This window comes from Lolium rigidum, chromosome 5 (assembly GCF_022539505.1).
Source record: "Lolium rigidum isolate FL_2022 chromosome 5, APGP_CSIRO_Lrig_0.1, whole genome shotgun sequence".
Classification (NCBI taxonomy): domain Eukaryota; kingdom Viridiplantae; phylum Streptophyta; class Magnoliopsida; order Poales; family Poaceae; genus Lolium; species Lolium rigidum.
In genome coordinates this window covers 244191157-244208049 of record NC_061512.1, presented here as the reverse complement: position 1 = coordinate 244208049, position 16893 = coordinate 244191157, and the positions used below count along the sequence as shown (strand labels likewise).

The 16893-nt window shown below is 42.7% G+C and overlaps 1 long non-coding RNA gene and 1 pseudogene across 1 annotated transcript; both read left to right on the top strand.

Moving 5' to 3' along the window:
- Positions 1–1482: 1482 nt before the first annotated feature.
- Positions 1483–2226, top strand: LOC124651244. The gene is made up of 2 exons (XR_006987323.1): positions 1483–1564; positions 1783–2226. It is a non-coding gene; the product is annotated as an uncharacterized LOC124651244 (long non-coding RNA).
- Positions 2227–13651: 11425 nt separating this feature from the next.
- Positions 13652–16526, top strand: LOC124657374 (annotated as a pseudogene).
- The last annotated feature ends 367 nt before the right edge of the window (positions 16527–16893 follow it).

The following is a 16893-nucleotide window of genomic DNA, read 5'->3' as shown; positions in this document are numbered from 1 at the left end:
TGCGCGAAGACGAACGGCGAGTCGGGGACTGCTCCTTTCAGGACGAACGACCAGCCAGTTGCGAAGCGACATCCAGTCCACAAAGTCTAGCCCATGTATCCAGCCCACGAAGTGGCTTCGTAGGGAAATCCATGCACACGGGAACAACCACACTGGGCAAGAAAAAGGGATGACGAACATAGTTGTGGAGCCGCTTTTTTTTCACAAGTGAACGTTGGTCCAACGGGTCATGGGCCGGTTCCTTCAGTAGGCCCATCTCGTGGAGGGGCGTGCTTCTCGCAACGAAGGTCCGGCCGTTCAGCTCCTGCCGTGGGTCCATGGTATTGTTGTTGCCGTTATTCTTAACATAGGAAAACTAAACTAGGTCATGTTCGTCTTGGACACATGAGTGAACATGGCATAACACAATTGCACAAGAGAGAACTACTAGATGGCTACAATTTAAGTAAGTTAGAGTTTTTGAGCACTGTATTTTTGTAAGCATAAAAGAGAGTTAAATTCAATGCTTCCATTCGTACTACAAAGAGATTTTTAGATTATCTGTATGTTGATGTGTGTGGATCTTTTCGCGAGACTTCTCTTGATGGTGCTAATTGCATGTTTACTATCATTCATGATTACCCCATAAAAGTGTGATCTTTCTTTCTAAATTATAAAATTAATGTGTTTGATCGTTTTAGATGGTGAAAAGTTATGATAGAGAAGCAAGCCGAAAGAAGGTTAAATTGTGTCGTACTAACAATGACAATGGCCAGTGGGATTTTCCTCTCATTAATGGAGAGGTCTTCCACGTTAAAATTTTGTGTTTTCTGGTGTAAACTTTTTCATTCTTCGTTATTGCCTACCACGTTTAGAACAATGTGATAGCTGCAAAGCCCACACCGTCACCGTCACCTAGAGCCGCCACTCGGGCATCCAAAAGCCCCCACCTTGGGCACCACCTGCAGCACCTCTGTCGCTAGAGGTTGCATCCAGTCCGTCAGATACATGGAACCACCCGCCACCACGTGGGGGGGAGGGGGAGGGGGAGGGGAGGAGGTGGCCACTAGAGTTGTCGACTTGGGAAGAGACGAAGAAGAGCCGAAGAAAGCCGCCGAGAGGTTAGTGCGGCTGCGCCGAGGGGCCGAGGGCTAGGGGTCAGTAGTCTAGGGGCAAATCTTCACCGCCCCCTTCACCGGTGTCGCGGCCTCCGACCGATAGCACCTCCGGGGGGACTAGGGTTTTGCCCCTGGAGGCATGGGCGGCGCCAGGGGTATGCCCATGTATGCCCAGGCATACCAATACATTTTGGCCCAAAACTTTTTTTATTAGGCCCAAGCGGGATGCTGCCTCCTCCCAGAACCCAGCGAACGACCCAGCGTGAGCGTTCCAGCCTCCGTCTCCCGTCTCCGTATCGTTCCGCACGACCGCACGAGACAGAGAGAGCCAACCCTAGCGAGGCGGCTGGGCGGGGCGATTGGCAGCTGGGGCGACCGGCGGCGACCGGAGGCGACCGGCGGAGACCACCTCACCGGCGACCTGCAGGCTGCGGCCAGGAGGGCAAGAGGACTCGGCGTCTCGGCAGGTACGAATCCTCTCTCTCTTGCCTCTTCCCCATTTTGATTTAGGATTTGGATGTTCATAGTTGTCTATTAAATTCGAAATTACTTGCACCAAATTAGTATTTTAGGCATTTAGAAGAGCTGTAGATTACTAAACTAGCACTAAAATTAGTAGATTGAAAATCAGAGTAGGCCATTTGTTCATATCTCAAAATTTTCCATTGTTTCGGTTGTTATGTAGATGAAGAAAGAGAATGGTGCTGGGCTTGCTGGAAGCAGCATATATGCAATGTGGAATAAAGCTTCAAAAGCAAAGAAGATAGATGAAAGAATTATGTGAAGAATAAAGCTTCAAAAGCAAAGAATTATGTGAAGAATAAGCTAAGAAACAAGATGGGTGATGATTACTTAAACAATTGCATGGTTACATTTGTTGAGAGAGAATTATTCAATCAAGTGAAGGATGAGGATGTCATCAATCTCTTTCAAAAGGGTGCCCGCAAAGTTATATTGTAAGAGGTACTTCCTCTTTCCATTGAAATTTGTTGTTGTACTTCGATTTGTATGGATTTAAGCACTTTAGTATTATGTATTGTACTGGAATAATTGTTATAGTTCTACTGAAATTACTGTCCAACTTTGAGAAAAAAAAATTGGCTGGTGGGAATACCCACCAGCAATTTCCTGGAGCCGCCGTTGCCTGGAGGAGACGGCCCGAGGGGAGCATCTCTCTACCAATCAATCAATTTGTCCACAGAGACAACAACTAGAGATACAAAAAATATTGGAGAAAGAACAGGTAGAGATCCGAGTTGTTAATCTGGATGCATCGTACGTCATATTATGTTTCCAAGAAATGGTTGTCTCCAGCTCGGCACATGCGTACGTCAGTACGTGTGGTATATCGGGGAATCTAGAGACTAGAGTTGTTGTGTCAGCCTGTTTGGCACCACTGATCCAGGGTTGGACCCGATCGAGGAGTTCCCGTTGCAGAGCATTCCGTGTCTCCAATTCCGCATCCGCGCCGGCATTGGCCGGCGGCCGGTGACCGGCGTGCCTTGAACGTTACAGCGAATTTACCGGAAAGCAGCAGATAATTCCGGCACGCGGGCGGCGCGGCTAGCTAGCTGCATCCAGAGTTCAATCACAATATCATCTCTAACTGCCTAAAACCATCTTTTACCCCATGGATATATAGCCATAAGCTACCATCTTTCGCTGTCGAGGCCAGCAATGAGGAGGTTAAACTAAGTAGTATCGCTGCGGTGCCCAACATAGCAAACTAGAATATGCTGCTACTGGTGTTTCATTATCAGCGTACTGCTAACATCAATGATCTTAAATTATGGGAGGGCGGAAGGTCATCGTGTTCGGCGTGGCACTATGAAGATGCACCAGCTGACAGTGATGGGGCACCGCCGCACCGCAGCACCACGTTGGCGCAAAATCCTGGACACGCCGATCATATCTCAGCCATCTTTCCGGCCTCAAAATACTGCGCCACGGATCCCACGCTTCAGCCGTCAAACCAAAGGTCCTGCTGAAACACAGGCGGTGGCCGGCACAGGGCGCACCGACTTGGCGATCCACTGTTCGGCAGCGATATCACGACGGGAGGTCGCTGCACTAGTGCAAGGAGATCCATTGAGCCGGTCTTGGAAACATCTTGCTGCAGTAGCAGCTGGCGGTGGTTATCGATCAGCAGTCTCGAGAAGCTGATGCGCACGATCGCGTGTTATTTTAGTGAAATGCCGATCGATCGATCGACAAGCATGATGCTGGTGCCGACGCGGACGGTGTCGTCAGCGGCCTGACGTCCTCCTGGTGACTTCAGCGGCGACTATCATCGGCCTACGTACGCGCGCTAGCTAGGTAGCGGCATGGAGTTTGCAAGTCACGTACGCCAGCATAGAAGTTTGCAAGTGGAAGCCGATTAGGCTCGCCTGGCGGTGGATAGATCGACAACACGACTTCCAACACCGATTGCGCACAACTCGGTGCAATCTGGCCTCGTCAGTCGTCACACACGCTTGGTTACAATCCAGGAAATGCGGTGGTTCATTATCCCACGGCGGCAACGGCAAGGGCGGCCAGGAGACCGGCATGGTGATGTCGATCGAGCTTGCCAACTTGGTTTGGTTAGGTGCACTGTTTGTTTCTTTGTTCGATCTGGCTTGTTGGTTTTACTCGGTGCTATGTGGAAAGACTCTTTTTTGGGTGAAATGTATCCGGGCGCAATGCCAACCAAGTTAGGCAGGTTGATGCTGAATTCTCATCTCGTGCAAACGACCTTTGCACTTGCAGGGTGGAATCATCAATGAGCTCATTCTACAAACGTCGGTGTGTACCACCTTCTGATTTTAATAGTGTGCTTTGGTATGGTATAGTGAAGTAATGGCGTAAAGCTATCTTCTTCAAGCAAAAGTAATGCTAAATCTAACTCCGTGTTGCTTTCTTTTGTCAACGAATCAAAAAATTGCTTTTCCTGTTAAGTCCAATATACAATTATTAGCTTCAAAATGGAAAACAACAAGAATCCTATTACAAAAGATGGAACAAACTTTCTTGCTTTCCTCATGCTAAGTGGCTTACGTTCGATCCGCTTAACAAGAACAACTTTTTTTCTTGAAAAGGAAAAGCCAAGACTCAGCGTGCATATTTTTGATATTAGGCGTTTTATTACTTAATCAAGCAATTACATCCGGCCTCTGCATAACTAAGATGCACACAATCATTTCAGAGTCTCAAGTATCACAAAGTAAAACACAATAAAGATGAATTACATATCAAACATGAGCAATTGTAGAACGGCTAGGAAGAAAGTGGTGGCCCAATCCGTAGATTATGCTACCACCCAAGTAGAGCCCCCTCCAATTTTGGATAGAGATTATTTTGAAAGTTGATGTAGACATATATGCATGAACGTATGTCACTTCGATTGATATATTCATAACGTTTTTTATGTAATATAATGATTTCCTATATATATGTGTCTGCATTATATACGTGTGTGCATTATATACGTGTGTGACGTGGCAATGTTTTAGTGTAATTCCCTGCCGCGGCAGCGTTTTAGTGCAATTTCCTGCCGCAGCTGAGCCTGTCGCGACAGGAAAGGACCCCAAAACGCTGCCGCGGCAGAAACCTTTACCACCGGTTCGTAACCGGTTCGTGTTACGAACCGGTGCTAAAGGTCCTTAGCCCGAGCGCTCCTCTGCTTGGTGCTCCTTTAGCACCGGTTCAGAACTGAATCGGTGCTAGGGGGGCTTTAGCACCAGATGGGTTGCATCGGTTGCCCATCCGGTATATATGGCCATTTCAAACCGGTGCTACTGCCCTTTTCACAAAGGTATTGGGAGAGCGAGATGCCCATGATTAAAGAAAATAAAAAATCATAACAGGGTATGTATTTGCTGAGACGCCCTTCTTCTCACTAACTTGGGACTTTTACGATGCCGCCATTGCTGTTGGGAATGGTTCTCTCTTCAGTATGACAATAAACTCATTTTTACTGAGAAAACAGTACGCTCATTCAGCAGCAAATAGCACAGTGGGATGATTTTTTTCCATGCTAATTAGAATGCCAATGTTTTGCTTCCCACCTGCTTATTTGTATATCAAATGACTAACCTTTCTTGTGTCTTGATATAGCTGCATGCATACGTTCAGCCAGATGCTCATTGAATGGTTATCATACTCTTGGTGAGATTTTAGCTACTTTGTCATGCATCTTTTTCCTCTTCTGGCATTTTGGTCCCATTTCCATTTCCGTCCCTCTTACGATCAGTGCATATTGTGCTATTTCCTTCAGCTCTTTGATACAGCTTCAGGTAATACCGTAATATTCAGTCTTTTAATTTAGTAGCTTAAAAGATTGTTGAGTAGTCTGGATGGTTTTCTCTAGCGAGCCAGCAATTTAATATAAAATTGGAGATGTTAAGCTTGTACTTGCATGATAAATACAGAAGCATATTTTCTACCAATACTTCACATGAAAAATACATGGGAGTAAATGGGCCAACAATGGGAAGCTTTGTCGCAAGAGTTCCCTGCTGGCATGGTTCTCTCACCTATTTTCTCTCTCTTTCAGTAATCATGTTGTTGTTTTATAAATGTGCCATAATGCTTATTTCTACCTCTAGCAGGCTCGTGTATTTCCTCCCGCTTGATTGAAAATAATTTGTAGTGTTGGAGTACGGAAACATCATAGAACTATGGGACAAGGATCTCGGAGGGTATCGGAGTCCTACCTATAACAAACCAGAGCAGACCACCACTCATGTACAACACTCTTACGCCATAGACATGGTTCTCTCCCATGCCAATGTCGAACTACCATAGATTTTGTTCACACGATATTGCAGTTTAGTGCATTGGTAGAATTTAGATTCCGGTCTCTTGCCTTATTTTGTGTTACTAATCCTTCGAGCTGTGATAACTGTTTCATTAAGTAATAAAAAAATCTTTATTACTAAGCTACATCGAGGTATCTTGTGCAATTTCTCGCAAACAGCATATTCTATAGATAATAAGGATTTAATTCTGAAGAAAGTACGTTATTTGGAACTTTATGTTGTGCTGATCAAACTTATTTTTTAACAGAACCTCATTTTAATCCTTATATTTTTTAACAGACACATGGAACACATGCGGATGATGAGACGACATGTGGGTGACCTGGGAAGCATAGAAACCAACAAAGATGGTTAGTTATATGACTACTCGATGTTTCTTCAGGGCTGTACTGGTAATTGATTTATGTTCTTGCATGAAGATTTCACTAAGCGGACATCGTTCCATACTGGGAAAGGGAAGGGAAGTTCTTGTTCATGCTGATTCTGATGATCTAGGAAAGGGTAAGGTTGGTTCCATCTAGGAAAAGCATCATTACGGAGATGAAGTGAAGCTTTTATGAAAACAATTGTTGTTGTGATTTATCTAAATTGACATGTGACACTATTGATTTATGTTTTCCTTGAATCTCATGCTCTTTTATTCTAATTCTGTTTCCACTGTCTTATCTTTGGTCACTTTCCTTTTATCGTATATTCCAAACCATGGTGTTTGTATCAATATGATGAGTGTTCGAAAGAATGTTTTGGTATGGTTGTCGCTTAGAATAATTCAATTGTTCATAAATATTCACAAGACTATTGTGTGTTGGTCAATCTGTTCTCTTATTTGTTAATATCTTCAATTCAACTTTAGTTCAGATTTGTCTACAGGGTGTGCTACTTCCGGGAAAAATGACTAACTCCATATCTATCTCTATAATAGTGTTCGGCCCTTTAAAATAATATTGCTACTGGACTTCTCATTTTTAGTGCAAGAGTATTGTTATCTGAACTTCCAAATGCAATGCTCATCCTGCTGCAGGTCAGTGATTTTTGCTTTAATTTATTTTATTTTCTCCAACGTTTCTGTACATTGATGATTCATTGTTATCTGAACTTCCGAATGCAATGCTCATCTTGCTGCAGGTCAGTGGTTTTTTGCTTTAATTTATTTTATTTTCTCCAACGTTACTGTACATTGATGATTCATTTGTTGCATGAACTAGGACGTTATGCACATGCCCTTAAAACCGATGGTACTGATCTGTTAATCTAATAAGTAAAACATATTGCTGAAATAAAAACACGATTTCATATCTCCACGAGAAATGCCCTGATGTGTATTGTACTCTGCAAGTATTTTATTTGCATGGGGTTGCTGGATTTTCACTTGATACCATGAAAGTAAAATGTGTATTTGTCTATATGGATCCATGAGTATTATCGAGTACAAAAACATGCTATGTGATTGTTCGGAAGTTTTTTTTTGTTTGTTCCAAGGAATGGTATACAAAAAAAATATTGTAGTAAGATTCAGGATGTCACCTCTTTTAATTTAAGGTTTTCCTTGTCAGCTAAGAATAGGCAATGAGTGATAGGCAGAGCTTGTGTATGGAGCCAACCAGAGAGAAATCAGGTTGTTCTGTTTGTACCCAACCGATGGAAATATTCATATTTGAGCTTATTAAAATCATTCGATATTTATTGCATCAATGGCTGAAGGTTAGACATGTGTCTGATCTAGAAAACGGTCGACTAAACATGTATTCTACATAATTGTGCAAACAGTGCACTTGCAGCTTGGGTTAATACCTTTATTGTTCTATACAATGCAGACTGCAGTGGCACCACCAATCCTTCTATTTTGTATACATAGCTACTATGATACCTTTATTATTCTTTGAAATTTCCACTTACGCTTAAACTTGTTATCCTACTTTTCTATTTGGTTGATCAATGAACGTAATAGCCATAAATCCTTCCTACAAATATACATAGCTACTGTGATACCTTTATTATTCTTTGAAATTTCCACTTGCAGCTTAAACTTGTTATCCTACTTTTCTCTTTGGTTGATCAATGAATGTAATAGCCATAAAACCTTCCTAAAAATTAGCAAACCTGTTTAGAACAAAGGAAATCAAATGGTGAATTTGTCTTTAAGAAGCATATTCTGCTCTAAGGGGGCATATTGTTTCACTTCGCAACTTTTCTTATCAATAGAAATTCTATCAACAATAAAGAAAAAAAATCATCTCATATGGCAAGTGTACTTGTAAGAAATCTTTGATGTTGTATTAGGAGTAAGAAAAGCGCCACTTTCTATGGATATAAAAGAACATAAGGTAATCTTATTTCACTTGGCTTATTTTGATCCGGGCATTTGTTAATAACAGGAGATTATCTATGCATCGTCATATTTGAAATTTGCCGCATGTATACATTAATTTGATGCTTTGCCTGATACTCAATGTATCTGAACTTTTGGTGATATAATATGGGTGCGAAATTGTTTGAGAAAGGGGCGGTGGCCCTCTTATGTGAGAAAATGACCATTTACTCCCATGCAGCATGATGTATGAAAAGATTGGTTTTTCCCTTGATTTCTACAAAATTTGTACTAGGATAAAAATGTTCAATGAATAATTAGCTCAGTGGCATACTAAATATATGTTTCATTCCTACGCGTACCCTTTATGATTATGGTCAATTCTGTCTTTATTTGCATGCTTTGAACGGTGGTACTTCATTAACACCAAAATACTTTTCCATTTACACAAAACACTCTTTGCCTAGACTGTGGCCTCAAATGAACAAGTCCTTGATTCTCCTACCTCTGTATAATAGTTGTCCTGAATTATCTTTTTATCGATTGTATAGGCTATTGTGTATGATGTGGAAGATGCTACACTCACTGGCCCTTAAATACTAAAGGGTACTACTTGTTGTCATTTAAACAATCATGTGGCCGATTTATGTAATCCAAAGAACAAATATATGCTAGCTGCATGTATGTTAGTTACATCTCAAATGCCAATGATGTTTTTCAACCATTGCTATCTCCAGTGTTACTAAATCGATGTCCTCTACTCATGATGTTTGAAAGAAACAAAAAAAAGCCTTTTTAGATATTGTTATATTTCGTTTTGTGATGTCTTTCCCCTGGTCAGGTAATTAAACCTGCTTGGTGGCTGACCCCATCCATATGGCACTGTTGATCTATTCTTCCATTTGTAGTTTGCTTCTTGCTTTCTCTTTTTGTTTGCAACTTTTTGGAATAATACACCTACCACATATTTGCAATTCAGAGGTCTAAAACATATGGAATTGTACCATGTTATTTTGCATAAAGAATACCAACTGAGTGTTCCTGTTGTTTCCACATATGCATGAATTCTTGATCTTCTCATTTGCAACCAGTAGCCAAGGTTTACGCTCTGTATAGTAGTAGTACCACTACGACAGTTACGAGAAAGGAGGAAGGCAAGGCATAAAGGAAGCTTCATTGCTTAATGTCTAATGTTATGTACTTTTTCATTGCATAAAGTCTACTGTGATTCTGAACTTCTCATGTATTCAGAGCTGCAGAACCTTGCATATGGAGAAGCAATGTGTTTATCTTTAAAATTATATTGATACTGCTATGTGTAATATATTTTCCTGCATCTTATATATGGCCTACTTGTTGTATGGTGATTTATCATCGATCCTTATAGAAGCATAATATAGCATTTTCCCAATTGTTTCGGAAGATGTATATAAGGGTTTTGCTAATTTGTTTGTGATTTCTTTTGTTTCATCCTATCGAATTTTCTTTGTAAAACCTACAAAATGTATTACTCGTATCATTTTTTCACCCGATTTTCATCGTCGTAATACAAACTGTAAATCAGTGTGAATTTTACGGGATCGTGCGCCAAGGCGCACATCTAAATCTAGTGCACGTATTCACCGTCGGAGCGGACAAGGGGTGGAGGACCGTGCGCATCGCGTGCGCCTTGCACCGTGCCTCGTACAACGAGCTGGCGAGCGGAGACGGGGCAATGTACTGGCGCTGCAAGCTAATTAGGACATGCAAATTTATCTGTGTATCATATTAGCTATATTTTTATGCAACATAGCACCACATTAGAAGCTTATTCTCATCGTTAACAATGATTTGATTTGATTCCCATTTTTATTTGGTTACTTGCATCATGTATACAAAATGTGTGAAGCATGTATAGCAAAATTATGACTTGGAAGCAGAATTTGATTGGGATTTTTTAAATGATAATATTGGAATTAAGTTCATAAGTCTACAAGAATGTTACTTATGTTTTTGCAAAAAAAACATACAATTTGCAATACAAAATGTTTACCCTTCGTTGCTATCACCCAAAAAATTTACATGACTTTTTAAAAGAACATCTTCTCAATAGCAAAATTGGTGCACATGAGCACCATTGCTTTAGGTTCTTTAAATATTTGAAAATTGCATTTCTATGTTTCACAAATCATAAAATTTATTCCATGAATACATACGCATGTCCTGAATACTCGTGAGAAGTTTCGTTGAAACCATGTTGTATTTTGAGATACAGAAAAAAAAACAAATTTATGGCTATGTATAGAGATAGATTTTGTCAAAATTTTGTCTTTTTATATAGTTCATAATATAACATATTTTCCTCCATAATTTTTATTGTACATTTAGAATATTTATATGTATCTGCGTGTTTAAGCTTAGATTTTTGGAAATCCCAGAAGTATGTTTTTTCAGAAATCAGGATAACTGCTGCACATGTGCCAAAGAAACTTTTTGCATCCGCCTACTCAAATATATAAATTCATTTAGTAAAAAAACACTTGCATTTGAAAATAAATATCTGTGGTTTTTAAAAGAGAAGTTTATGTTACAGAAATTAAAAAATATTAATGTATTGATGATAAATATTTTAAATAATACATTAATCAAATTTAATTAAATGAATGAAACAAAAGGACTAGAAAATATAAAAGGGAAAAAACACATAAAGAAACTAGGATAAGATTACCGGTAGTTGGCCGGGCCCATGGCCTTTGTGGGGATGGCCTATGCCGCTTGTGGGGAGGGGTTTCAAAGCTAATTCCCAGAAATAAACGGGAGTAGAATTAATTGGCTTGGAGGTTGGGACGGATATCAGATCAGCACAATGATGGCCAGTCGTGACAATGTTGTTGTCAAATCATAAGCTTAGTCGGTCCACGGTAGCATGCACGTTTGCAGATAGGATTTGTCTTTTTTAGTTGTGTATGAGTATGCAACGGCGAACGCAGTTTTTCCCGGAAAACTAGGAGCCTCTCGTTAGGCGATTAGGGTTCCAGTGGACGTTGGCGGCGCACGTCGATCTCCGGCGTTGGCGATCGTGATTTGAAGCTCCTTCTCGATGGCGTCTGGTGCAGATCGGGGCAAGGAGAAGCAAGGGGAATTATCCCCGCGCTCAGCCCGAGCACAGATGGAGGAAGCTCTAGGAAGATTGGATCTTACAGAGGAGGAAGTGACTCCGTTTGAGATCAATGATGTTGAAGAGGGTGCGAAACCTAAGTGGAGGCTCGCATGGAAGGTACTGTACCACAATATTTTCCATATCAATACCATTGCTAGTGCTTTGCGACCAGCATGGGGTAATCCCAGAGGATTGGAATTCAGTTCCGTTGGCGAGAACATGTTCTTGGCAGATTTCGAATCTCAGAGAGATCGTGATCGTGTCAAAGAGGGGGCACCGTGGCATGTCAATAAGAATGCTGTGATTTTGGAGGTGTTTGTCGATTGCATGTAACCCTCTGAATTGACGTTTGATAAACTGCAAGTGTGGGCAAGGATCCTAAATTTCCATTCAATATGAGGAACACAAAATGGGGGACGGCCATTGCTCCGCAGCTTGATAAGGGGGCATCACAGGTTGTGTTTGATCCTGTTGGAGGTTTTTTGCGTGCGAGGGTCACAGTTGATGTGAAAAAGCCGTGAGACGTGGAGTCTTGATTAACTCAGTTGCAAGGAAAAGTCAGGACTGGTATGAAATTCAGTATGAAAATATTCCCCACTTTTGTTTCTCTTGTGGCCGGTTAGGTCATTCGGATATATTCTGCCTGAATCCTGGGACGAGAGATGCTGAAGGAAATTGGCCGTTTGGTCCAGGGTTGAGGGCTCCAAACGATAAAAAGAAATCTAACTCTGCTGAAAATTCGTCAAGGGAGCAGTTTGCTAATCAGAGCAGTAAGAGGGATACTAGGTTCTCCAGCTCTGCTACTGCTGAGTCGGGTCCTGAGGCAACATCTCCGCTGAAGGGAAATGATGGGCGGAAACATAAGGGAGGTGGTGTACTTAAAGAGTACAGGGAGGTCTTTAAGCCACTTGAACAGGAGGATGCTAATGGCAAACAAGTAGTGGTCTATGATCCAAAATTGGGTGCTCATGAGCAAGATGGTAATGGGACTAGTGCCAAGAAAAGGAAGACTCCAACCAACTCTCAAAACTCGGCAGAGGCTGCGATGCAGCCCTACCCATCCCAATGAGTTGTTTAGGATGGAACGGTCGAGGGCTTGGGAACCATGAGACCGTTCGAGAGCTTCGTAGTATACTGAAGCAGGAAGCACCCATGTTGCTCTTTGTTATGGAAACAAAGTTGAGCAAAGATTGTTTGGAGGACTTGCGGAGTAGATTGGGCTTTGCAGGTTGCTTCGTTGTTGGGAGTGATGGTCTTAGTGGCGAAGTCGGTTTATTCTGGTCGGATGAGGTCATAGTGTCGGTGAAAAATGTCAGTTTTGGCCATATCGATGCTATGGTGCAGAATAAAGACCAAAATTCCCCGGAATGGCGGTTTACTGGTTTTTATAGAGCGCCAAGGGTGGAAAACAGAAAACACAGCTGGCGCTTTCTGAGAACTCTATTTGCATTGTCACATTCGGCCTGATTATGCATGGGAGATTTTAATGAAACTTTGTACAATCATGAGCATTTTTCCAAGACTGATAGACCGGAGTGGCAGATGAAGAACTTTAGGGAAGTGTTTGTGAGGATTGTCAGCTCCAGGATTTAGGGTGGTCTGGCACAGCCTATACTTGGGATAATCAGCAATCGGGTGACCAGAATGTCAAAGCAAGGTTGGATCGTGATTCTGCAAACTCGGCGTTCCTGGCTCGATTTGAGCATACGCGAGTTAGGCATATTGCTTCGATGGAGTTTGACCACTGTTTTGTTTTGGCTGAGCTTCGCGAACGATTGTCCAATGGTACACGTGGTGCTAGACAATTTCGGTATGAGAATGTTTGGCAAACACATTTGGACTATGATGAGATTGTTCTGCAGCACTGGTCTCGTGGATCAGGTCAGCAGGGACTGGCGGGTATTACTGATGCCCTTCAAAGGCTCCAAGGGAAGCTGAGTGCATGGGGAGCTGAAGAGTTCGGGTGTTTGGCGCGTACGGTTAGAAACTTGCGTAAGAAGTTGGATCATTTGCGAGTCAGTTCTTTGGGTCGAGGCCCATCTGATGAGGAAAAAGTTGTAGTAAAGAAACTGAAACGAGCCCTCCATCAGAAGGAAATTTGGATGAAGCAGCGTTCCCGTGTCCAGTGGTTATGAGAGGGTGACAGGAATACCTCATATTTTCATAAACAAGCTGCTCAAAGGAGGAGAATGAATAAAATTGAGTTTTTGCAACAAGCGGATGGCTCTGTGTGTGAGAATATGGAGGATACACATGTGGAGATACAAGGATTTATTCTGGCCTATATCAGCCGCATGGTTTTAGAGCTATGGATGAGCTTCTTGATGTTGTTCAACCTATAGTTTCGCAACATATGAACGATGGTATGGACGCACCGTACACGGAGGAGGAGATCAAGAAGGCCTTGTTTCATATGGATCCTTCAAAGGCTCCCGGTGTAGATGGCTTCACGGCCGGGTTTTTTCAGAGACATTGGTCTCTTATCAAAGATGATGTGGTGATGGCAGTTCTGGATTTCTTGAATGGTGGGACGTTACCAGTTGGGCTAAATGACACTTCTATCACGATGATCCCCAAGGTTCCTCATCCGCAGAAAATTTCCCAATACAGACCGATCTCCTTGTGTTCCGTGTTATACAAAATCGGAGCCAAGTGTATTGGAAACAGACTTCGTGTCTTCCTAGATGATATTATTGGGGAAGAGAAGAGTGCTTTCGTTCCTGGATGTCTCCTCACGGATAATGTGTTGATTGCTTACGAGAGCATCCATGCAATGAGAAGGAAGAAGAAAGGTAAAAATTAAATGTGTGCTGTTAAGCTTGATATGATGGAAGCGTATGATCGGGTTGAATGGCATTTCCTTGAGGCGATCATGTATAAGCTTGGCTTCACTGACACCACAGTGAGACTGATTCTGAAGTGTGTGTCGTCTGTCTGATTTACTATCCGAGTAAATGGGGAGTTACTGCCATATTTCACTCCTTCTAGAGGGCTCCGACAAGGGGATCCTATTTCCCCGTATCTATTCCTCTTATTTGCTCAAGGATTTACTGCTCTGCTAAACCTCTTTGGTGTTGTGGATAGAGGAATCAGAGTTAGTGCTACTGCCCCGTGGATCAACCATTTATTGTTTGCGGATGATAGTATGACATTCATGGGGGCAAATCTGTAGTGCTGACCGTTTGAATGCCATTCTGCGTATTTATGGAGACTGTTCTGGACAGTGTGTAAATAGAGAGAAAAGTTCCATTTTCTTCGGTACGAATACTCCTCAACATATTAGACAAAGTCAGGAGATTTTTCTGGGTATTCCTGTGGAAGCGTTCAATGAAAGGTACCTAGGTTTACCAACAGCGGTTGGTCGTATTACTAGTGGCTCCTTTGATCATATTGCGGAAAGGATCCGTAGCAGAATCCAAGGATGTGAAAGAATGCTTGCTTGTGCGGGGAGAGAGGTTTTTCTCAAAACAGTTATCCAATCCATCCCTACACATAGCATGAGTTGTTTTAAGCTTACAAAAAAGGTTTGCAATAAGTTGAGGGCTATCATTGGTAAATACTGGTGGAGCAGCTCTCTTGATCGAAACTCTCTTCACTGGGTTGCCTGGAATGTTCTTACAAAACCAAAGATTAAGGGAGTAATGGGTTTTAGAGAGCTTGAGTTGTTCAATGTGGCAATGTTGGGTAAACATGGATGGCGGTTGATTACCAACCCCAACTCCTTGTGCTCTCGTGTGCTAAAAGCTAGATACTATCCAGCTTGTGGTTTTCTGCAGGCAACAGTTCCCAAACGATCATCTGCTACTTCGAGAGCGGTTGTTTCTGGTCGCGAATCCTTGGAACAAGGGCTTATTACTCGTATTGGGGATGGCTCCCATACCTCGGTCTGGAATGACAGATGGATCCCTGGAACCCGGACGATGAAGCCATTGATCCAACTAAGCAATGAAACGATGTAGAAGGAATCAACTTAGTCGCTGAACTGATTGATCATGACATTGGCTCCTGGAAAATTGATATGGTCAGGAATAACTTCATTGCACCTGAGGCTGATGCCATCCTGAATATCCCGCTTAGGCGTGCTGGTGGGGAGGACTCCTGTGCTTGGTCTCTGGAGAAATCGGGCGTGTATTCTGTAAAAACTGCGTATCGTGCTCTTATGAGTCGCAACGAGCAAGCTGCTCTAGACGAAGGGACGATAACCGAGACGTCATCGATAGAAAAAACAGATGTGGACTATTCTCTGGAAACTAAATGTGATGCCGTCTTCTGGTGGAGGGTTCTTCGTGGCATCCTTCCTGTTGAGGCTACTCTAAAGCATCGACATATATCTCAACTGAGCAGATGTAAAATTTGCCTCGCCAAAGATGAAGATCTTATGCATGCGCTGATCACATGTGATCATGCACAACGGTTTTGGGTTGAAGCACAAGGATGGGTGGAATTTGCTCTCCCTAGACTTCATCCTCTCACTTGGTCACGTGATATTACCTGTGATTCTATGTTTTCGGATTCAGACCGTGCCAAGATGATTACTACTATGTGGGCGATCTGGAGTTCTCGAAACAGTTGGACACATGACAAGGGTAGCTATGACCCTGTCCAGTCTCTGAAACTGGCTAAGGAAGCTCTTGCAGTCTTGGAGATTCCGAGGAAGTTTGCTGCAACCTTGTCGGGCCATGGATGGCGACCTCCTGATGATGATCTAGTGAAAATCAACACGGATGGAGGGATGTCGACTGTTGTTCGCAAAGGTGGAGTGGGTGGGATTGCAAGATCTCGCATGAATTACCTTGGTGCTTGGAGTAAGCCCTATGAGGGCATTACTGATCCACTCGTCGCAGAGACTTTGGCGCTCCGTGACGGTGTAATTTTTGCACGGCTATGTGGCTATCCGAAGGTGGTGATGGAGACCGACTGCCTGGAGGTTGTTTCCCTCTGGAACACTCGCCGTGACAATCGTTCTATCGTGGCACCCATTTTACAAGAAGTTGGAGAGCTTGTGGATTATTTTAGTTTATTTTCGATTCAATTTGTAACTAGATTAGCAAATAATTCTGCCCATCTCTGTGCTAAGCTAGCTTGCACATTGACGGGTGACTAGTAGTTGGCTAGATTGTATTCTAGACTTCCTTAAGATCATCATTATTGCTGATTCGGCGGGAGCTGCTTTAGTTGAATAAAAGCTCTCTAAATTCCCCGCAAAAAAAATCATAAGCTTAGACCATCTCTAGCAGAGCCCGTAAATCTCGCTGGAACCGAATTTTTCCAGCGGATTTACAGGTTCGGGCTGAAAGATGCGTAGAACAGCACCTGAATCGGTGGACCGACCTGTATTAGAAGTTCAGGGGCCCGAGAAACTGGAGCGTTGACATGTATAAATATAGGCCTCAGAGGGGAGTTGGGTTCCAAAACCCTACTCCCCTGCCGCCGCGCTGACTCTCCACCTCCGGCGAGGAATTATTTCGCCGGAGTCGACTTCTCCGCTCCGCCGCCACCACTCCTCCCACCGTATTGGGGCACTTAGAGTATCTCCAGTTGCATCCCCCA